Genomic DNA, 23,688 nt, shown 5'->3' on the forward strand with positions numbered 1-23,688 from the left:
GGGTACAGTACAGCTTCCATATAAGGAGAGATTAACAAGACTGTGACTTTTCAGTTTAAAAAGAAATGACTAAAGGATAAGGGGATATGTTAGAGGCCTAGAAAATCATGAACAGTGTGGAAAAATAAAATAAGGACATGTTATTCATTCCTTCACTAACATAACACAAGCAGCGGACCCAATTACATTTATAGACAGTAGATTTAAAACAAACAAATCAATTATTTTTTCACAATCAACTTGTGGAACTCTTTGCCAGGAGATGGTGTAAATTCCCAAACTATAACAGGATTCCAATGAGACTAAATAAGTTCAAGGAGGTTAGGTCCATCAATGGCTACTAGCCAGAACGGGCAGGGATGGTGTCCCTAGCCTCTGTTTGCCAGAAGCTGGGAATGGGCAACAGGGGATGGATCATGATGATTGCCTTTTCTGGTTATTCTTTCTGAAGCACCTGTCATTGGCCACTGCTAGAAGACAGGATACTGGGCTAGAACAGCCTTTGATCTGACCCAGTATGGCCATTGTGACGTTCTTCTATAGAGCTGAAATATATCTGCTCCCTTGCTGTAACCCACTAGACCCCACTCTGCTTCCAGGGCTGAGATAGAGCCCAGGCGTCCTGACGGGGTCTCTCCCTTTCCACAGAGTTAGTAACAAAGTGAGAATATACATTAAAATGCCAAGGCTAACTAGTGTCCCTTCGGTGACTTGCCACAAAATGTCAGAATACGATATTGTTAGAGCTGAGTGGGTCTAATATTTATTTAATTTTCTTGCTTTTATATAAGAATTAGATATAGTACTCCTGTCAGCTAACTGTTAAGTTGTCTGCCCAAAAAAGTAGAGTTTTCCAGTATCTTGGTAGCCCCTGGATAGAGGTTATGCATGTGGGGAGCGGGGGGAAGGGGGAATGGGTTTGGTTCCCCCTCTCTCTGTTTGGTGCTTGGCTTATACTGAGCATGCTCGGTAGGATTGCTGAATATTCTGTCCTCAATCTGCTTCCCCCTTCCCCCCCCCCCCCCCCGTGCTCTCACTCTCCTCTCCACCATCATGGCATGCAGAGGTTGCCCCCCCCCAAAAAAAATCCGAAATGGCGCCCCTGCTTATAGCACTGCCTTTATCTGCTACATGCAAGTTCCAGCCTCAGGAGCCCTCTTACACATTGAAAAGCAAAGGTGGACTCTAGGATGATGGCTGAACTAAGAGCAGAGATGAGCTGGAAGGGGCTTTCTGGAGCCCCTTGTTAAAACTGTGTCACAAAATCAGAGGGAGTTCATCTCTGGATCCTGCTAAATCATCCCTACCTGAGAGCATTTTCCCTAAACCATTACTAAGGCTACGTCTACATTGGCAAGATTTTGCTCAAATACTTTTAATGCAAGAGTTTTTGCGTTAAAGTATTTGTGCAAGAGAGCGTCTACACTGGCATGTGCTTTTGTGCAAGAGATGTGCTTTTGAGCAAAAGCATCCATGCCAGTGTAGACGCTCTCTTGTGCAAGAAAGCTTCAATGGCCATTTTAGCCATCGGGCTTTCTTGTGCAAGAAATTCATGTTGCCTGTCTACACTGGCCTCTTGCACAAGAACAGTTGTGCAAGAGGGCTTTTTCTTGAGTAGGAGCATCATAGTTGTTGCACAAGAAGCACTGAGTTCATACATTAGAATGTCAGTGTTCTTGCACAAGAACTCCCAGCCAGTGTAGACAGGCAGCATGTTTTTGCGCAAAAGCAAGTGCTTTTGCGCAAAATTATGCCAATATAGACACAGCCTAACATTACACCAGGCACTTCTGAAGATAAAATTCGTTTGCCTTTAAAATGTACCACCTAGCACCTATGATAGCTATGATCAAAAATACTTCCCAAGGAAAGATACCTCCAGCTCTTCCTCCCATAAACCTGCACAATCACACATGCACATGGGCTCACTTCAAGCAGCACAAGTGGAACACTTCACTTTGTTATCGATACATTCCGTATATTTTCAGAATTAATGTGTGAACATGAGCAACCAAATGCACTCTATAGAAATCTGTTTGCCAAGTCATGGCACCTCTTTCCTCAGTTAGGGTATGTCTACACTACAAAGTTAATTCGAACTAACAGACGTTAGTTCGAATTAACTTTGATAGGCGCTACACTAGCAAACTGCTAGTTCGAACTTAATTCGAACTAGCGGAGCGCTTAATTCGAACTAGGTAAACCTCATTCCACGAGGAGTAACGCCTAGTTCGAATTAAGTTAGTTCGAATTAGTGCTGTAGTGTAGACATACCCTTATAGACATATAAAAAGCATTTTGGTGCAAAAGGCAAAACAGATTAATAGTTTTTCTCATTCCTTTCTCCTTTGCCCCATTGCAGAATCCCTGGGTATCTGGGTTTATCAGAAGGAAATTTTTGTGGGAGCCGCCTATTAAGATATTTCCAGCACATCACAGATCAAGACCCTTCAGAAGAGGTTAGGATTCATTTGCAATCCCCAAATAATACTTCAGTACTTCACTGTGTGTAGAACCGACACAGCTCTAATACAGACATTCAGTTAGACTATAATTGCCTTAGAAATGAACAATGTAGAATGTCTGTATGATTAATTCCTTTGTGCTGTTCATCCACTTACTCCTCCATCCATCCATCAGCCTTTCTCATCATTTTCCTTTCCAGGGACCCTTGGTACTCTCTCATCTCAAACGCTAATGACTTTTTCTATACAAAAGCCCATCTCTGGAGTTGAACATCAGCTAAATACTGGATAAAGTTAGCTCTCCAACAGAATAAGCAGCTTTCATGAGGAATATTTTCCATTGCCCAGACTAAAAATGCTGCAAAGGACTTACTTAGCAGTCTTGTTGGAAGGAAACATTCAGTGTTGGAAGCCAAATTCTATTTTGTTTGCTTAGACTTGTCACTAGCACTTACAAGCTTTTTAAGCTTCTAGCTGTAGCAATGTAATAATTGTTTCAATCCCCATGGGAGTGTAAACTGGAATGCTTACAAAAAGGCCAGGTCAGAGTAACAATATTTTAGTAACACCAACACAGAACTGAGTTCCAGGAAACATTCTCCGATGCTGAGTAGTTAGTTCGTTCTTGGTTGTTTGATTCTGGGAAATATCTAAGGGGGAAAAAAACCTTTGCATTGTATTCATTCTATATAAGAATAATAATACTTGTCATTTATAAAGGACTGAAGGAAACACGTTAAAGACCACTAAAAAGTCTAATCAGCCCATGAGACATTCACCACAGGATTTGCTTCTAAAGACCTACATTGGTTACTGCATAGTCCCACTGTAAATTTCTCATGGGATGACTATTCTTTCAGGTGGCCCTCATGGTACAGTTTTCTTATCTTAGTATAGACTGACATGTAGGGATAGTCAGAAATTTTTCCAGCAAAACATTTTTTATGGGAAATCAGGTTTTTAAGTAAACAACCTTTGGTATGAAAAGTGTCTGCTTTCCACAGAAAATTTATAGTTTTAGTCCAAAAAGTTTTGGTTTTCGTCTGAAAATGTACCGTATTTCAGAGAATTAAATAAAAACAGTTTCAATATTCTTCAGGAAAGAAAAAGTCACGAGACACAGTTTCAGAAGCTCTACTATCATGTGTATTCCAGCCAGGGCTGGACCGAGCCATTCCAGTGCCCCAGGCAGACAGTTTAATTGCGCTCTGGGTTGGGGGAGGGGGGAATGCACAGCCCGGTCCCACACCGGCACGTGGGGCAGGGTGCATGTGCGGCCCCGCCCCCGCCCGGCGCGAGGGGGAGGGCGTGTGGAGCTGGCAGAGGCAGGACACACGTGCCCGGCCCGGCCCAGCCCAGCTACTGCCTCTGGCGCGCAGGTTGCGGGCCGAGCCTGGCCGGCCAGGGCCCCTTGGCCATGGGGGGAAGGGCGCTGCTGGCCAGCGCTGTGAGGGTTAACACTGTGCACCCCTGACAGCTGCCATCAGACGCCCCCCATAGGTTGGTGCCCCGGGCAGCTGCCCGGCTAGCCCATGCCTTAATCCGGCCCTGATTCCAGCAAACATCACCTTGTCTCTCATGATTATTGGCCAGCCATTGCATTTATTAAAAAAATATGAGAGCAAAGTTCATGCATTTTAAATAACCTCACTCCAATCTGGTGCTATGCTCCTTTGGCCTTTGCCGTCCACTCCTAATTTTATGCCTTCTTTTGTGCCCCTCTATGCGCTTAAAACAGCTTCTCAGTTGACTGGGCCAACACAGCAGGTACTAGTATCTTTTTCATTGAGCGTTTCCTTTCCTGGCAGCATCTTAATACCTCCCTCTGTTCCTCACCCCGATTGCTGCTTCTCCCTGCCTCCACCCCAGCCTCAGGCACTAGGAAACCCTCCCCAGCAGCTGTTCCTTTGCAGTTCACTGCAGGGAGGTGGAGCTGTAAAGAAAGAAGTAGGCAGAAAGGACCGGGGGAGGGGACTATATAGGACAGATTGGCCACTCCTTTGGGAACAAAAGAGAATAGATGGGGGAAGTGGTTGGCAGGAGAGGTGAAGCAGGCCACTCTGACTTGGAGAAGTAAGATACATTATAGTGCTACTCTGTGAATGACATCTTTTAAAGGTAAGGATTCTTTGGAGTAGAATCACAAAGGAACCACTTTGACTCACTTACAGGTCAAGTCCAGACTGTGTGGCTACGTCTACACTGGCATGATTTTCTGGAAATGCTTTTAACAGAAAAGGTCTCCCCCTTAAAAGTATTTCCGGAAAAGCACGTCTAGATTGGTCCCGGAGTTATCGTTATAACAATGCGCTTTTGCGGAAAAGCGCGTCTAGATTGGCGGCGTGCTTTTTCACAAAAGCAGAAGCCCGGAACCATTTTGAAGAGGGCAAAAGGCCACCAGACCGTTCCGGGGGTGGGGCCGGAGCGTCGTTCATATACGTGCTTAAAGGGGTCTCACCGGACAGCCGTTTGTCTCGTGCTCCCGTGCATTGGGACCTCTGGCAGGGACTGACACCCTTTGCAGGCTTGGTGGTTGCCCTCTGACTTTTGGGGACACCACCCTTTTGCCCCCAACTGCTTTTTCCTGCGTTTTCTTTCTTCTGCCCTGCCCTGTCTGCCATGGAGCTGTGGGTGGCCATGTGCCTGCTCGGGCCCCTGTTGGACATGTGCAAGTGCCTGCAGCTCATGCTGCAGGCTGGTGCCCTGCTATTTGTGGACCAGGAGGCAGAGATTGCATTCGACTCCCTCACCGGGGGGCATCAGCACCCCACCGTGGAAAGGCCACTCTGGAGATTGGACACAAGCACCGACTGGTGGGACTGGCTGGTCCTCGGACTATGGGACGACCAGCAATGGATCCGGAATTTCCGGATGAGAAAGCAGACCTTCCTGCAGCTGTGCGCCTGGCTCGCCCCCGCGCTACAGAGAGCCACCACCTGGCTGCGGGCACCCATCGCCGTGAACAAGAGGGTCGCCATCGCGCTGTGGAAGCTGGCTACCACTCGGTGGCACAGCAATTTGGGGTGGAAAGATCAATCGTCAGTGTGATCGTTGTGGAGGTAAGTCCCAGAGGGAGTGGGGTGGGGGGAGGGTGCTGCACTCCATGCCCAGGGGCAGCCAAGAGTCCAGGCTGGGTCGTCCAGGGGTTTGGGCCGTCCCTCCCTTGCACAGGCCTGCTGGTGGGGGGGTGGGGCGTGGGGGGCCCTGGTGTGTGTGTGTGTGTGTGTGTGTGTGTGTGTGTGTGTGTGTGTGAGGACAGAGGGAATCAAGGGGGGGCCCAATGGCGCGCACACTCACCCCTGCCGTATGTGATATGTTCCCTTGTGTTTCTCTGCACCCTTCTGCAGGTCATCCACGCCATCAACGACGTCCTGCTCCCAAGAGTCATCCGCCTGCACGACGTGGATGATACCATGACCGGCTTCGCTGCCCTCGGGTTCCCCAACTGCGGGGGAGCCCTGGACACCACCCACATCCCCATCCGGGCCCCGGAGCATCGAGCGGGCCATTTCATGAACAGGAAGGGGTACTGCTCCATTGTTCTGCAGGTCCTCGTGGACCACCGGGGCCGCTTCCTGGACATCTACGGGGGCTGGTCCGGCCAGGCACATGACGCCCGCATCCTCCGCAACTCCTGACTCTTTCGCAGGTTGGAGGTGGGCACCTACTTGCCCAGGCGGGACTTGACTGTCGGGGATGTGCCTATGCCCATCTGCGTCATCGGTGACGCGGCCTACCCCCTGCTGCCCTGGCTAATGCGGCTGTACACGGGGCAGCTGGACCAGAACCAGGCCTGGTTCAAAGACCGCCTCAACCGGGCCCGAAATCCGGTGGAGCTCGCCTTCGGACTTTGAAAGCCTGCTTCCGTTGTTTGCTCACCCATCTCGAGATGGGTGAGCGGAATGCAACAGAGGTACTGGCCGCGTGCTGAGTGCTCCACAACATTGTGGAGCGCAGTGGGGAGGCCTTCCTCCCTGCATGGATGGCAGCCGAGGCACAGACGTTCGAACAGGCCCACACAGCTGCCATCCGCCAGGCGTGCCAGGATGGGGTGCGCATCAGAGAGGCCCTGGTGGACATGTTCGCCCAAGCCCCGTAGTAGGGTCGCCTGGGTCTCCCCATACGACTCCCTCCCATCCCCTACCGTTCCCCACCCTCTCCCCTTACCTCCTCCCACTTGTAAAGCGTCGGTTCCAAGCACATCGGCCATCATTGTGACTGTTTGTCGGGTGCGTCGGACGTAGTTAGGGTTTTTCTTTTTAGTTTAGGCTAGGGTTTAGGCCACCATCGCCTGTCCCGAAGAACAGGAAAGAGGATTCTGGGTTCGTGCGGAAGGCTCAAGTCAGCGTACCCGATTCCAGTCGTCTTCTAGGGATCTCCTGGCTGTTCCTCTCCTGAGGCCCGGAAGGACCAAAGAATTGAGGTTGCCAGCTTCGCCGTCATCTTCCGTCGAGGGATCCTCCTGGCTGTTCCTCTCCCAACGCCCGGAAGGACCAAAGGATTGAGGTTGCCAGCAACACTACCAATCGTCCTCCCTGCGTCTAGACTATGTTACATAATCTTTAGTGTGCGTCTTTTAACCGTTCTTGCTTGTTTGTTATCTATGTTAATATAGTTTGTGGTTTAAATTTTACTGAAAAGTCTCAGTATTTATTTATGCGCCACAAACCAATGACCACTTAAAAAGGGACCCCCGGTGATAGAATACAGAATTTGGTGTCCACAGTTTGTAACCCTTTTAAATATAGGTGGCTAATTGGCCTCTCAAATCATTTCTTATAGTTACCTCGAGTAACACAATAACCAACACAAGAATCAACTGAAAAATAGACTTTTTATTTACAAGGGGGAGGGGGAGGAGACTTTCAACTGGGATGGGGAAGGGGAGGTGCTACTGGGACGGGTGGCCCCTGTGAGCGCTCTTTTGGGGATGGACCTGCACATGCAGGGCAAGCCGCATCGGGGCAGGCTGCACAGGGAGGTGGGCAGGAGCTGGGGTCATAGGAGCAGGGGCGGCAGGAGCAGGGGCAGGAGCTGGGGGCATAGGAGCAGGGGCCATTGCGGGGGCAGGAGCTGGGATAGGAGCAGGGGCCATTGCAGGGGCAGGAGGGGGCATGGGCAGTGCTACGGGAGGGATGGCGGGGGCATGGGGTACAGCCATGCCATAATGGACGGCGTGCACAAACTGTGTAGTGAGGATGGCCATGGAGTCAGCCATCCTTGTACACTGTGCCTGGAAGGCGCCCCAGGCCTCCTGCCACCACTGCAGGTCCCCCGCACGCGCTCGCGAATGGAGGCCTGGATTGCTCCCATCGCTACAACATGGCGGCGAAGCAGCTGGTCCCGGTGTCGGAGCCTGCGCCTCCCGGGTTGGCCAGCTGGGGATGCCGCTGCTGCCGGACTGGAGGGTCTTGTGCTCGGTCCCGCTGCAGGGAAGAGAAGAAAGGATGGGTCAGTCAGGCAGGCCGTCCACTGTCCCCACACTTCATGACCTCCACCCCTGAGCCCAGGTGACCCCACAGTTGTGTGGCTTGGGCCCACTTGGTTCCCCCCCTTTCCCCCGTGTTGTATGTTTGCAAGGAGGACCACCCCTGGAGTAGAGTCCTCCTCCAGTATTGTAACCACCGGTCTGTGTTCTGGCCCCGTGGAGGGCGGGAGGGTGCTTGTGTTGCGTTCACCTGTGGAACTCCCTGCTGGTGGAGACTGTGAAGCTTTGGGCTAATCACTGGTGTTTGACAGGGAGAGAGATGCATCCCCACACAGTGCCTGGGAGCACATCTGGCAGAGGTGGTCTGGGCTCTCAGATCCCATCGCATGGGATATCTCCTGGACGGAACCAGAAGAGTGACTGGGGGGTGGGGGGATGTCCCATCCTTGCAGCAAAACTCAGGATAGCCCAGGGACATGTGTGGCCACAGTGGGGACTTCCCTCGGGGAGCCAGCCAAGGCACCGGGAGCAGGAGAGGGGCTCGGTGGGGGCCACGGTCACAGGACTGTGACGCTGTGTTGTACCCAAGAGCAGCTGGCTATGCCTCACAGCCAGGCATGGGACAGTGTGCCGTTCTCCGTGCTGCACCCTTGGTGGAGGTGCGAGCTCTGGGCTGAGACCCTGGGGCCCTGGCCGGTTCCAGCCGGCATCCACCCTTCCCCCTGGTCCCGTCAAATGTCTGTGAGCAGCACGGTCCCAGGCATGCCCTGCAGCTGCCTGCCATGGCCATGTGCCGCTCGGTCACCAGGCTGCACGTGGTTGCACGTGCTGCTTCCTGCCTCATGCTACGCAGCGTGCAGCTCACGTGGCCTGAGTGACATGCTCTCCCCCTCCCCCCTCCGGGTGCCTGGCTCCCCCTCCCCCCGCCCTCCGCCCTTGTGAGTGCAAACTGCAAAGACTCACCAGTGGATCCTTCCCCGGCCTCGGAGGAGCTGCTGGAGGGGGACTGCCGGGTGGCAACGCTGGCCTCCTCTCCCGAAGTGCCGCTGTGTCCTCTCCCTCCCCCGCCTCGGTGGTTTGGATGATGGGGGGGGGGGTGCTGGCAGGTGTCCACGGGCACGTCCGGGCCTTGCATGGCTGGCTGGCCCAGTATGGAGTGCAGCCAGTCGTAATGGGGGCAGGTGTCTGGTCCTGCCCCCCTGCCCTCGCTGGCGCGCACGTACCCCAGCCGGAGCTCTTTGACCTTTGCCCGGACTTGCTCACTGTTCCGGGCAGGGTGTCCCTGTTGGGTCAGAGCCTCGGCCATCCAGATGAAGATATTGACATTCCGGTGCCGGGACCGGATGTCATGGAGACCCTCCTCCTCCTGCCAGAGGTCCAGGAGGGTCTCCAGCTCCCTGGGGGGGTCCAGGAGGGAGCCCGCCTTTTCTGGCCCCTGGGGGCCTCCTGACCTGGGGGTGCAGGGGGCTCACCACCAGGAGCTGCCATGGCTGGCTTGTGAGGCTGGCTGGGCAGGACAGGGGTGCCGTGGCAGAGCTCAGGTCGCAGGCCTGAGGCACGCTCCTGCCACGTGCGCTCAGCAGCCTGCGATTGCTTTAAGAGCTCGGGTTACCAGGAAATCCAGGGCTCCTACGGGGTGTCCAGGCGTACAAACTGCTTTTTTCCGTTTCCTCTGCTTTTTCGGAAAAGCGTTACCTAGCTGTCTACACTGGCCCTTTTCTGGAACAGTTTTCCGGAAAAAGGACTTTTGCCCGAACAGGAGCGGCAAAGCTTTTCCGGAAAAGCGGCTGATTTCTTACAGTAGATCGTCATTGCTTTTCCAGAAAATCAAGCGGCCAGTGTAGACAGCTGGCAAGTTTTTCCGGAAAAGCAGCTGATTTTCTGGAAAAACTTGCCAGTGTAGACACAGCCACCATGTTTGTGATACGATAGAGCAGTAGATCCATGTACCATACGAGAAGACAGCAGTCCTCTCCCTTGATCTCTCACCCCCACCCCATGTCTGTTGTCTGCTTAGGCCACTTCAGGAAAGGAAAAATTACTGGCTCCGAACAAAAGCTTCAGTGGGGTAGCCGAGTTAGTCTGTATAGGATAAACTTAAACAACAAATAGTCTGGTAGCACTTTATAAACTAACAAAACATGTAGATGGGATCATGAGCTTTGATGGGCACAGCCCACTTCTTCAGATGACAGCTCATGATCCCATCTACATGTTTTGTTAGTCTATAAAGTGCTACCAGACTAATTGTTATTTTTTAAGTTTGGCTTTGAACAGAGTGTTGGACACAAAATGGGAGTTGTTGCCTGTTCTCCACATGTGCTCTATACTTCAGAGAGAGATTTACAGCTGAGAGAACTACTCTAATGTAATGACATATATTATTGTTATTGCTTTGTCTTGCAGTAGCTCCTAGAGGCCCTGTTGGGCTTAGGCACTGTATAAACACATGGCAAGAGACAGTCACTGCTCCAAAGAATCTGCAAACTGAACAGACAAGAGAGACAAAGGAGGAGAGTAAGGAATTAAGGAAGATTCTCAATACTTTACAGATTGGAACTGAGGTCACACATGAAGGTGTTGACCAAGTTCACTCATGATATCTCTGAAATCATTAGAAAATGAACCCAGATCCAATCTGGGGCTCGAACCACAAGACCGTTCTTCCTCTCTGGACCATCCCACCTTCTAGACACATAGATGTTAGTGCCAGGAGGGAAGGTCATGAGCATGTAGTTTGACCTCCTGCACATTGCAGGCCACAGGATCTCAGCCACCCCACTCCTGTAATAGACCTATAACCTCTGGCTGAGTGACTGAAGTTCTCAAATCTTGATTTAAACATTCCAGGTTACAAAGAATTCACTGTTTCCTCTTGTTCAAACCAGCAAGTGACCCCCTTTCTCCATGCTGCAGAAGAAGCCTTCTTACTCCATGGCAATGACACAGAGTAGCAAGTGTGAGTGTCTGCAGCTAGTGATTAGACCCAGGATTACCACATGCAAATCTCAGGTGAGGTGAGGTGAACTTCACTCAGCAAATAGAAGTGTTTGACTGGCATTCAGTCACAGCTGCTCCTCTTTTGTGCAGGGAGTGCCACCCAGAAGAACAGAGAGAGGACATGAGGGGGCATCCCATTTAGCAATCAAAATTTTGGCAGGGGAACCAGGGACAGTGAACCTCCTAAGTGCTACCACAAGTTGCCTATGCTTGGGAGACCTGAATTTAATGCCCTGCTCTGCCACAAATTTTCTGTGTGACCTTGAGTAGGTCACTGAGAGTCTGTGTATCCCACCTCCCGCTCTGTATACAGGGGATGACAGCACTGAGAAGTCTGGTGAGGATAAATACAAGGAAGGTATTCAGATGATATGGAAATGGGGATCTGAGCTGGGAAGTAGACACTGTTTCTCTCCCTTAAGCAGGGTAGTTTTTACTACAATACACCCTGACATTTTTACCTTTTCATGAACTGCACTGTCTCTGTCTGGAAGCCAAACAACTCTTTTATATGCAGGATAAAAGCAAACATACACAAAAGGACAAAGAGAACTTTAAAAAAAAGGAGTCAGGGCTGGTCCTTCTATTTGCTTTTCTCTCACAGAACCCTTTGGGAGATTGAGAAGGAATTCAATTTTTTTTCTTGGTTTCTGCTCTTATCTTTCTTAAGATTGATTTCAGTGCTCAGAAAAGGGAAACATGTACCCCCTGGGCTCCTGTGCAGCTGATCAGAACCAATAAAAGCTTTCAGCATTCACCACCACTTGCGTACAGCTCCCGTGTTATTACTACACCTTGCATCATGACTCACGTCCAATCCAGGTTTGCGGGTGTGTTTGTGTATGATGAGGAGGGTGTTGGGAGCCTGAGCTGGTAGTGATAGGTTGTAATAGTGGCACAGAGCAGGAAAGGAGATGAAAACAGCATGCTGATGGGAGAACGCTGCACTCCAGTGGCTAGAACATTTAAGAAAGCCAGAGTCAGTGGATAAATTAACTTTCTTATGGAATCAACCAAAAATGATGTCAGATTTCAAACTCTCCTGTTTCTACAGGAAACCCTGGCTAATTCACTACTGTGATGTTTTGTTCATCAATAAATATTTTGAAGTCTGTATTGGTTTGGGCAGAGGAAGTTGGATAGTATACTATAAAGTTAGAATACTACAAACCAATATGAGCTTCAACGTTGCCTTTAATAATGCCACCTAATTAACACTTCTCTCATTCTAGGGTATGCACATGTAAAATAAATATGACTCTTGTTTACACAGTCACTATAAAATGAACAGTGTGGCCATATAGAAGATCCCTTTATAGGCACATGAAGGAAACAATATAAGGTTTCCCATTTCTTTACATTCAACAAAGGCAAAACCAGCCACACCATTAACATGCACTCTGGAAAAGTGGACACTTGATTTTACATAGGGCAGTTACTGAAGCAAATGCATTCCAGAGATTGCCTCATAGATGCAATATTTCTGCTTTCATTTTCAATCTGCACTAACTTTGCTGAAATCTGTGGTGTTACTGTGAGTTTACACTAGCGTAACAGAGCAGATTTTCTCTCTCTTTATAACCACTTATCGTCACTTGTAAGTGGAAAACTTGGTGCAATTTCTGAGGTATTTATGTTTATCTCTGTGCAATTGTGGAAAATTCCAGTAAATTCTCAATGTGTGGGCTATATTTTAGATTTTAATCTACTCTCCAACCCCCCTGGTTTATGGATTACTGTGGGTAGGGAGATGGGAATGGGAGGGAATAATCTATGAGCAATACTTAATAGGTCTAGGTTTTTTATGCTTTACAAAGCAAAACAATTTCCCAAGGGGCTGCGCAGCTTCCCACACCATCCCCCATGTGTCAACCAGTCCTCAAGGCAGATCATGACACAACACGCTGGAGCTTGTTGCAATCCATCAGGAGACCAAATGTCTCATGAGCTTTTGCACAGTTCATCGATTTGGTGAGCAATTTTCATGCCTGGCTGCCTACCACCCTGAAAACGGAGATGCCTGAATGGGCCAAATCTGAAGAGGATGGAAATGCCACAAAAGAAAGGCTAAGTAGACATTGGGGTGGGGGGAGTCCAATGACTTTTAAAGTACCGACCACTTGACTTTATATTCCCCAGAGAGCACAGCAAATGTTGGAAACTGCTGCACAGATGGGAATTTTTCAGAGGCGTTTGCAAGTCTTAGCAATTGGATGTGTCTGTCAAACGCACATGTGCTCTCTCCCACTTGTTTCCCTATCTGTTTCCTAAAATTCCTCTCCAGTGCACACATGGTGCTACCCCCCCTGTCAGTCTTCTTCCTTGTCCTATAAGTCACACCCTCTTAAAATGGGGCTGTGGCATCTGCCTCCATCTTCCGGCCCAGTCTGGTCCTAACTGATTCTGAGATGGCATCTGCTGGCTTCCCTGGAAGGCCTCCATTGTGCCAGGAAGCAGTCCCGCTGTAGAATGGGATCTCAGATATCACAAGGCGCTAACTGTTGGCAATTTTCCCTAAAGGGCAGCCATAGCAGTGCAGTAGATCAGATCCTCTGTCTCTTGGGCCTGACTCAATATACTCTCTGTCCTGTCATCATGAAAGGCATCACAAGCTACCAGGGTCTCAGGGAGAGAGGAAGTCCTCCAGTTTGACAGTATTTTGACATTATTTCGAAATAACTGCTTGCTGTGTAAATGCAGACTAAGTTATTTCAAAATAACACTAGTTATTTCAAAATAATGTTTCTGTGTAGACATACCCTAAGAGAAGTTATTCAAGATGCAGTTCTCACCCTTGTTCTTATCTCAAGCCAGAGTTGATCTTTGTCTGACTTGGGCCCATCAATTTTGCCTTCACCCTCTCACTACAGTTTTTGTTTCCAGGTAATTTCATGTGTATCCTCTCAGAGTGGGGAGGCAATTTCAAAATCCAGCTGAAGACAAAAACCTTATTGCTTTCCATTCCTTAAAGAGACTTTCCCCCAAGGTAGGAACCCTGTGGTAAGTCTCCCCATCCTCATGGAAAAGTACTAGATTCAAGATGGATTTCTGTATCAAGTGGCATGGTCACATGTCACATGTCATTCTAGTACCAACCACAGTTTGGGCTTACAGGAAAAATAAAACCATTCACAAGTCATTGGTTTGAGTACTGAGCCATTAAGTTCTGAAAGAATAATTGCCGTCATTAGCACATTAAGAATTAAAACAGATTCACACTTTATATTTCTAATTTCACATATAAGAATGATACATGCACAGACATAAGATATACAGATTTAGCAAAGTGTAACTTTAAAAATGGTATGTTACATGACCTGTTTTGCATAATGCATCTTTGCGTTATGCATATCCATATTCATATGTCAATTTTCAGAAAGCTTGGGGGGAGGTGTGACAAGGAGAGCTGAAATTACTGATGAGCAGATCAATGGGCTAAGCTTGATACCTGGTGTGGGGCAGCAGTGAAAGACAATGAAGCGGTAGCAGGACAAAGGGTCCCCACTACTCAGTGAAATCGCAAAGAGCTACACTAAGTGGTGGCACCCGAGAGCCTGGCATCACAGTTAGTGGCTGTGAACAGCAAGCAACTGTGACAGAGTAGAGCAGCACTACAGACAGCAGCAGGGTGCAGAGGGAGAAAACAGAAGTGGAGTGTTAAAGGGCCATTCATTTGTCAGACGTTGCGAGGTGTGAACCTGCCCAGGTAGGTGTTTGCTTATGGTTACATGCTTTTTAATCATGGTTATGGTGTTTTCCCAAAATACTGCTCAGTTTCCTTTCCCTTTTAATAAAACTTTTCTTCTGTCATACACAGACAATGTTTCTGAGTGGGGAATAAGACACACAGTGGTGGTGTGTCATTTTCCCAGATTACTGGGTAGAGGATTGAGCTGGTTCAGTTTTGTATTGTTAAGTACCCTTAGATATTGAACCAAGCCCTTATTGCTGCCAGTTCCACCTGGCAGAAGGCTTACGCTTGTCATATCTTGGATTTACTATTGTGTCTCCAGTGTCAGAGCACTTTTTCTCCCAGTAGCTTCACTCCGCAATGGATGACATCCTTTGCTTGGCAAATTCTAGTTGCTTTGTTAATGGTGAGTTCTGGGTCTCCCAGGAGTCCCTCTTTGAGTCTTTTCTTCCAGATCCCAATTACGTTCCAGGCTCTTATCAGATAGCCCTCCCCAGAGATTCCAAGATTCATTTTTCAGCCCTATAGCTATGGTTTCACCTTCCTTTTTTAGACAGTGATTAAAACATATTGCCCACGTGTCTCCTTTTTACGTGACGTGCGGTGTTTTTCAAATGCATGTACTACAGTTTCAGGGTTGGCTGCCTCTGCCAGAGTGAAATGAAATCTGCTAAACACATGAAGGGCTTCAAAACTAGCTATAGTCAGGCTCCATGCCACACATGCTGACCTAAATGCAGGTTATGCTGTCTACTAGGTTTTTGTTCCATTTTGTTTCCCTGTTTATATTCATTTTCCATCTAATATGACCAAGTAAGCGCCTACCCCCTTTGCTGATACCATTAAGTACAGATAGCTGAAATGGGCACAATAGCTCAGGCTATATAAACGTGAATGAAGCACTTCAGAGTTTCTGCTGTTCTGTGCCTGAGCTGTCTTTCAGGGTCTTGGGACTGGCTAGTTTCACTGAAGCTGGCCCAGGCAGTTTAATGCTGTGACATGCTCCCTTTATGAGAAAAAAGCAAATGATCCTTTAATAGTAAGCCCCATTCATTGTTTGGGCTGAGCCATGTGACCCCTCTTTCCCAGTTGTGGATGTGAGCAGAGATTTAAATGAAGCATTACAAAAATAGACCATGGAAAAATCTGCAATATGCCCAAGGAGGCAGTAGAGCATTGAGATCAATTTGCTTGATAGCTTTCTGCAGCAGGGGAGCGATAGCATCTGCTATTTATGTGATCATTAAACTTCCATGAGCAGTGAACCACTGAATCTACAGCAGTGTCACACAGCCCTCAACCCCAGAAACATCACTGATGTTTATCAAAGTCATAGCCTTTTGCAAACATGAGTAATGGACAGAGCAAACGAGTTCACACTGAAGTACTCCAGCATAGTTCCTAGTAGTTGTAAACAAATGGAGAGACATATTTATTCAATGACATTGGGCAATACTTTCACCTCTCGTCAACTGTTATACTTCATCAGGGAAAATAAAATGGATTATTCATGGAGGAGTTAGGTTGATTACTCTGAAAGTTGTAGCATATCTCTATTAACCAAGAACCATGTGCACACCAGTAGGGGCAGATAAGGGTAGCAATAAGCTGAATTCTCTAGCTCCAGAGAATCTTTTTTTTTTTAATTATAGGAAGTGGCCAGTGCAATACCAGATGTTACCTACCTGCTTTACCACCATTGACCCTGAATCTATACACTCTATGGCAGGGCTTCTCAACTTTGGAAGCTCCAGGGGGCACAATGATACAGCACATGCCGAAGGCCGCAACTTAAGTGTGGTTGCATATAAATGCAAATATATATGCAAATGTTTGCAAGTGGCTTCTTTCACTCTGACAGGCATGAATACAAAGATTAAGGCAAGATTACATAATGCACAGGCCCCATTTAAGGCAGTTCTGCTGATATTAATAAAATACAATATTTACCTAATTTCTACCCATATGACAGCACTTTTCATGAGCAACAACAGTCCAGGAATTTAGCTACTAGAGTGCACATCATCCGAAGACCATTATATTGACTACTTTTTTGTTTTGGTTCCCACCCATGGGCCGTATGTTGAGCCCCACATAAACCCAAACTGCACTGTGGGCTGCGGTCCACGGGCCACGTGTTTAGTAGTCCTGCTCTATGATGAAATACCTGAGAACACTTATTCACTGACACTTCAAACATACACACCTTAATGTGAGACAATGCTTAAAAACATACATACCTTAATCTGGGACAATGTACCCAATGTCTATAATGGACCTTGTAATCAATACTTTTAATTTCTCATAACCCAAGATTGACCCCAGATGTTCAGTGCCTTCTCTTTTAACTTGTTTGAAATCAAGCTCACATTACACAGTAGCTTTAAGAATTTTTTTCTTATCTGAGGAAGTGGGTTTTGCCCATGAAAACTCATAATACTAATATATATGTTAGTCTCTAAGCTGTTTTTCATCTGTGAAATTGTTCACAAATAAACCATTATCAAAATCAGAGGCAATGGGCTCAGATACCTGCAATTGCCACTATTTAGGGCCAAGATATTGTATCAAAATCATCTGCTACTTCCGTTTAATTTTATCTGAGCCCCATTAATGATAAAAGGATCTTAGGACAAAGTCTAGATTGAGTGAGTTCCTATCACATACATGCAGTTTGGAAGGATGGAGCCAGGAATGTATGAACCAAAAGGATGTATTTGGCTTCTTGTAAATGTCCCCTCCACCATTTTTGGAAGATGAAATCCCCAGCCAAAAATCCATTCTCAGGCTTCAGAAAAATTTTGACCACACATGGTAACCTGGGAGGAGCATAGAGGAAGGGTGCAGTAGCCAAAGCTCTGGCTCCCATCTGATGTTAGGTCTGTAACACATACCTGCTGCTCTATATGTCTGAACTATTAAACCTTCAGACCAGTGCCAAAGTCCACTGGATATTCCAGGCTTGGCAAGAACACAGTTATTTAAGAAGATTTACTTGGCAAGATAAACCTACATGCATTTGACTCCAGAAAATTGTTTTTTTGGCAGAACAGAAACGAAAATTATCATGATTTCATCCAATTCTGCAATCCAGTGCTATTACCAGCATGCCCTAGAATGAGATTGTAAATGTAGTGTAACTTGTACAGGTAGTATTTCCAGTAGATTGTTGGAAAGAATCTACATTCTAAATGGGAGCGCTGCATTTATAACTCATTTGTTTTCAACAGACTTGTCACTGGCTAATTGTCTTGCCTGATGTTTAATGTGTTATGTTGCCCTTTTATGTCCAGGTTCCCAGCAGAAACTCAGATTTCCTTTTCCCTGAACCAGAGTGGTATCTCTTTCTGGAAGCACATGACATTTTGATCTTTGGGTTGGGGTGAAGCTCTTAGCAGCCTGTCAAATTTCTCTAGTTTTTTTTTCTTTTTTAAAAAAACTCTATGCTCAACACCGTAGTGCTTTATACTCAACTTCTTAGCCAAAATGTGAGAGACATGAGGGGTCAGCTGAATTTTTTCAGCTGAAACTTTTTTTGGTGAAAAATATTGATTTGGTGACACAGAAACATTTCACCAGTTCACATAGGTTTTGCCACATTGTTTTTGAAAATAATTCTGAAAAGCCTAAATGTTTCATTTTGACATTTTCAGAATGAAGTGTTTCAATTCTTTGGGTCAAAATGACATCTGATTGAAATGTCCTTCAATTTTATTTATTTAATGAAAAATGTAAGAAAAAAAGTTCAACATTGAAAGGAAACATTTCATTTTTAATTGAATGAAATATTTCCATTGACCCAAAATAATTGTTTCCTCAACTTTTTGATTAATTGAAAAATTTCATTTTTGGATTGAGCCCAAACAAAGCTTGTTTTGATCTTTTGGAAATGCCCCATGAACCTAAAGATGTGTTATTCACAGAATGTTAGTTGCAATGACTCAGAAAGGAACGGTTGAGTCATCGGTACTTTGGAAAATATTAGAGGGTTGATTCAATTCAGGATTTTAAGGTTAAGACTCTTCAACCTATGGCAATAGAAACATTTTAAATTAGTTGTATCATATGATGGTCTTAGCTCGATATCTCAAAATGGAGCTGATAATGAATTGTTCATTATGTAAGCTTAACTGCTGTAAGTCTGGTGTGACCGAATTGGATGATTTAAAAAAAGGTATTACATTTTTATATAGCCTAATTTGATTGGAAAGCAAGCTGTGCCAAAAGGGGTTCCATACACTGTTGCAAGATATTTATTCAAATGCATGATAATAAATTTTGCAATATTTCTTCAGTGGGGACATGAAGGCAAGACAAAGATGGAGAAAGATATTGGTTGCTGGTGGTTATATAACCCCAGCCCACTTTGAAGCAGTGCATTGATAATGAATGCTGTATATTATAATGCATCTTTGAGCCCTATTCCAAGAAAAGACTAATACGTGCATTAGTACAAAATGCACATTTCCACTGCCTAGCCAGAAGCTTGGTAATTTTTGTCCTGATTCACAATGACAACTCAGAGTACAAGTGACCTATTTTCAAAGGTTCTCAGAGGTTTACTGCCAGCAAGCAGATTCCCGTGGAAAGCACATATGAGCATGGGGTGAGAACATTTTGCCATGCATGATAGAATAGAAATGACCAATCTGACCATGGAGATATTGAGCTATGTATGCTGTCACTTGAAAAAGTAAGAGTTTACTCACCATTATCTAGTGGCGTCTGATGCCTATTTCCCCATAAACAGAATTTCCTAATGGAGGAAGAAGCCATTCCTGGTGGTTGTTCCTCTGTGTCTGTGGGAGAGTAGAATTCAGCTTTTAGAAATTCAGCTGCTAAGTTGCACAGATATTAACTTTTTTAAAAAAATTCGCTGCAAAACTTAATCGTTTTTGATTTCTTAATTCTATTGCTTTCACCTTATGTAGTGAGTGATTTGAATTATCCAGCATTCAGTTACCGCTCAGTTATCCTGCAGGCACCACTGCTCCTTGTGTTGTTGTCAATGTGATTCACATACACAGGTTGAACCTCCGAAGTCTGGGACTCTCTGGTCCGGCTACGTCGGACTAAGGATGTAGCTGGATCAGAGAGCCCCAGAGCCTGGGAGTGCGAGCCAGCTGGAAGCCCTGTTCCCCTGCTGCCCTGGCAAACTAGGATCAACTCTCAAATGAACTGGGGCAAATTATGATTTCACTGAAAAAAGTTAAATACAGAAGAAGAACTGAACTTTCCCCAAGTTCAGAAGTATTTGAATTCAAGATACCATCTCTGATCAAAATGATGAACAATTTGTGCTTTTACACTGATGCAAAACCAGGTAAAACACAGAAGTTTCAATTGTTTGGCACTGAGTTTGAGGTTTAAATAAACTCAATACCCACAGATAGAGAACTGAACCTTCTATTTCAGAGGGCTCTAGAGAAGAACCTGAAACATAACCATCAGGTCAAAACTCTTGACCTTTCAAAAAGTTGGATCAAATCTTTGCATTTTGGGTCATCTAAAATAATCCTTACCCCACATAAACAAAAGGGGAGCTATTATTTATTTGCATTGCAATAGCATTCAGAAGTTGCAGGATCAGGGCCCACTTGTGCCAGATGCTGCACAAACATATAGCAAGAGATGTTCCACAGGCTTTGTCTACACAAGAGAACTGAAGCACTGATAACTGGTGGTTTGTACTGAATCAGATTAAGTACAGTCCTTTGAATGCATCCATACTAGCCATGTTGAATCTGTTAACAATGTCCCTGGTGTTCCTATTAGTGTTCACCTGTGCCCTGTGATGGGGCTGGCCAGCCCTACACTGAACAGGGGGGCAGAGAGCCCATCTATTGGGTAGAATACGCCCCTCCCCTGCAGCCCTGCTGGGCATGCTTGCAGTGCAGCCCCGGTATAAAAGGCTGCTGGGTTGCTCCGTTGGGGCTGGCTGCTGGAGGGGAAGGAGCTCCTCTCTAGACACCAGAGCCACAGCCACTGCAGCTGGACCAGGAGGCGCTGAACCAGTTACCCCTGACGCTGTTGATGCGGGGACTGTCATGATTATGAGGGTTAGCCAGCAGCCTGGGGATTAAGGGGTTAACTACACCTAGCCAGGTGGAGGGACCAATAAGAATGTAGGTGGGACTTTTCAAACTGGGACAAAGGAATTTGGGTTTTTTTTCTCTCTTCTCCCTTTTGTCTCTCTGAGTGAGTTCTCTGCAACTACAGAGAGGGACAAGCATGTCTCTCTCTCTCTCCAAGACACCATTCTTCATTTTCTGTAAGTAGGGTAAAGTTTAGGCAGTTTCGTTAGGTTTTATTGTTTTAAGGATTGGGTATGGGATCTGAGATCTGGCACTGTTTAAAAGATGTTTTAGCTTTTCTTTGTAACTAAGTTCTAGGCCCATGGAGTTTCTCCATGAGTATATTTTGTTACCTCCCTATCTAGTCATTATGGTTGCAACAGGAATATTGTTGTAATAATAAAAGTTCTTTCTTTTCTTTTTATTAACCTGGCAGTGGTTAATTGTGTGCCTTGATTTTTATTTTAGGGGTAAGATTTCCCAAATGATCTTTCCCCTGATTTCTTTATCAACATTTGGGTGGTGGCAGCGGAAGTTTTATTCCCAAGATCTAGGTTTTTAAGATCTTGGGGGGGGGGGAGTTTTATACCAAAGCCTGGTAGATAAGGCTTTGGGGTACACTTGCTGGCCCCCACTTCTGCATTTATCATGCCAGAGTGGGGAAGGAGCCATGACAGGGACGAGCCAGGCTGCAATGCCGGCTGCACTGTGCAGCCTCCCGAGAAGCCATCGCTGACCCAGCCCCTGCTGTCTCCTGAGCCACATCTGCCGACGTCACTGCTGTTGCCAGACCCGCATCCACAGGTGGGACCACAGGGCGAGGAGATAGGAAGCAACCCAGGGCGGGGGCCAGAGAAGGGCCAAGCAGGCTCAGCAAGTTTCGGGGAGGACTCCCCACTGAGCCAATGGTGGGAATCACCCGCCACTGATAGGGCCTTGGGTTGGGGCCCGGTGGAGAGGGAGGGCCCAGACCCCCCTACCCCTTCTGCCCAGATCCTGGACAACGAGGGGATCCAATTTTAAGGACTAGGCCGCGGGGCCTGCATTGAAAGGACTAGGTCTCCGTGCCTGCATTTCAAGAGACCAGACCATGGGGAGAAGGGGGCAGGGCTGGTGAGCCCACCATATGCCCCCTTGGTTCCTGATTCAGACCCCAGAAGCCATGAATTCTAGGATATTGTGGGACAGTAGTGCAGAGACTAGCCCAGTGTTCCCTCTAAGGTACATGGCCCCACACACAAAAATTCGAAGCCCACCCACCTCCTTCACAGAGCTGCACAGCAGCACTCACCTTTCAGGATCTGGAAGGTGAGTGGCGTGCTGTTCCCACGGCCATGTGGAGGGTGGGGGCGGGGACAGAGACACAGCCACGACTGCGGAGGGAGGCAACTGCTCTGGCTCCCACTGTGGCAAAAGCCATGTTGGGAGATGGCTGCCACCAGGACCGAGGCTGCCACCTGGGATTGGGGCCTTGGGGCTGGCAGATGGCTGCTGCAACCGGGAGATGGGACCATGGGGCTGGCAGGTGGCTGCTGCCGCAAGGAGTTGGCGCCATGGGGCTGGCAGGGGGATCAATATATTTAAATTGTTATGGAAGAAAGCCCCACTGACTGTGCAGATGCATTAGCTCCTGCCCCATCTTCTGCCCTGTCACACAGCAAACACTAATATATATATTGTCAGTAACCCAGGGGCAGATGACCGTTTTGTGGGGCCCGGGCAGCATAATTCCGCGGCCCCCCCACCCACTTTGCCACAGCGCATGCGCAGTGATGCCATGCGCATGTGCAGCGGCGCCGGGGTTTTCTGAAGCGCGGGGCCCAGGGCGGCCGCCCTGTTCGCCCTGCCCTATATCCGCCCATGCAGTAACCGATGGGTGTCACAGTGGCACACATCCAAACATGCACCTATGACATCAATATTGGCGCACAGGTCAAAACTCGCTCCATTCACGGATGGAAAATCTTAAAGGAAACACTGGACTAGCCTGTCCAAGACACATTAGTACCAAATGACATCAGATTGAGCCAGTTAAGTTTTAATTGCTGATTAAACCACCTAAAGGATAGTCTGTTCTAAACAATTACTAGACCATTTGTGAACCATAGTGGGTTCTATTGACATGGACAGTGTTCTACAATGATTCTAGGGGCTTTTACCAGTTTAATTTCTCAAGTGTAGATCAGACCAAAGGGTTTGCACTCTAATACAAGATATAATGAGAGTGGAAAACAGCCATAAGTGATACAGAAAAATGGAGGTTTAGATTCAGTTTGCTTCAGATAAGCACCCACAAATTTGCATTCTTATTGGAAGCCTTATATGAGATATCCAAAAGTTTTGGTTCTACAAAAAGGAGCCAGCTATCTCATGTAAACAAGCTTTTTCATTTGGTTTCCAATATTTAAGTAAGGAACAGGAACAATTTCACTATTGATACGAGAAGAGTTTTGGTACATCTCTTTTTCAGCTTCTTTCTGGAACCCAAGAGTGTAGAAAAGCCTGCAAATAGGCAACTATATATAATAAAAGTTAAATGAACTTTTTGAAGCCTCAGAAATGGCAGAATTTAGATCTGGGATGAAGGCTCCATACTTATGAAATATTCTCCTATTTTAACCAAACCACTTCATCTCTTCCCAGTTGCATGCTCATCTTTTCTGTTACTGAGCACCATAGTCTCATGCAATATCATATTTCAGAAGGAAACAATAGCCATGCAATGAGCTAATTGTAAGAGGAAAGTACATATTACACACTGAAATACCTGCCATTAATTTCAATAACTATCCAATTAGATTCTTAGATCAATGGCTCATGAATAATGTAGGAGAATGGATCATTTCAAAATATGAGAACACTTTGTGAATTTAAATAGTATAATATTCCAGTACTCTTACCTCTATTATTAATTTTAATTTACTTTTACTGTGTAATATGGGTAAGGAAGCTCCTGTATTTCATCTTACAGCTAGTTCTCTCATTTTAAAATGGTTGGGAAAACAAAAATGGAATGATTTCAATTAAAAT

General features: G+C 46.7%; 1 long non-coding RNA gene across 2 annotated transcripts in view; it reads right to left on the bottom strand.

Moving 5' to 3' along the window:
• Positions 1–10,074: 10,074 nt before the first annotated feature.
• The window catches only part of LOC142828028 (uncharacterized), a 65,706-nt gene continuing 52,092 nt past the window's right edge, over positions 10,075–23,688 (bottom strand). For both annotated transcript variants that reach the window (XR_012902942.1, XR_012902941.1), the window contains exons 5-6: positions 19,294–19,383; positions 10,075–11,849 (exon numbers count right to left, since the gene is read on the bottom strand). This is a non-coding gene — a long non-coding RNA (uncharacterized LOC142828028). The remainder of the gene's footprint in view (positions 11,850–19,293; positions 19,384–23,688) is intronic.

Source organism: Pelodiscus sinensis, chromosome 3 (assembly GCF_049634645.1).
Source record: "Pelodiscus sinensis isolate JC-2024 chromosome 3, ASM4963464v1, whole genome shotgun sequence".
In the NCBI taxonomy this organism is placed as follows: Eukaryota; Metazoa; Chordata; order Testudines; family Trionychidae; genus Pelodiscus; species Pelodiscus sinensis.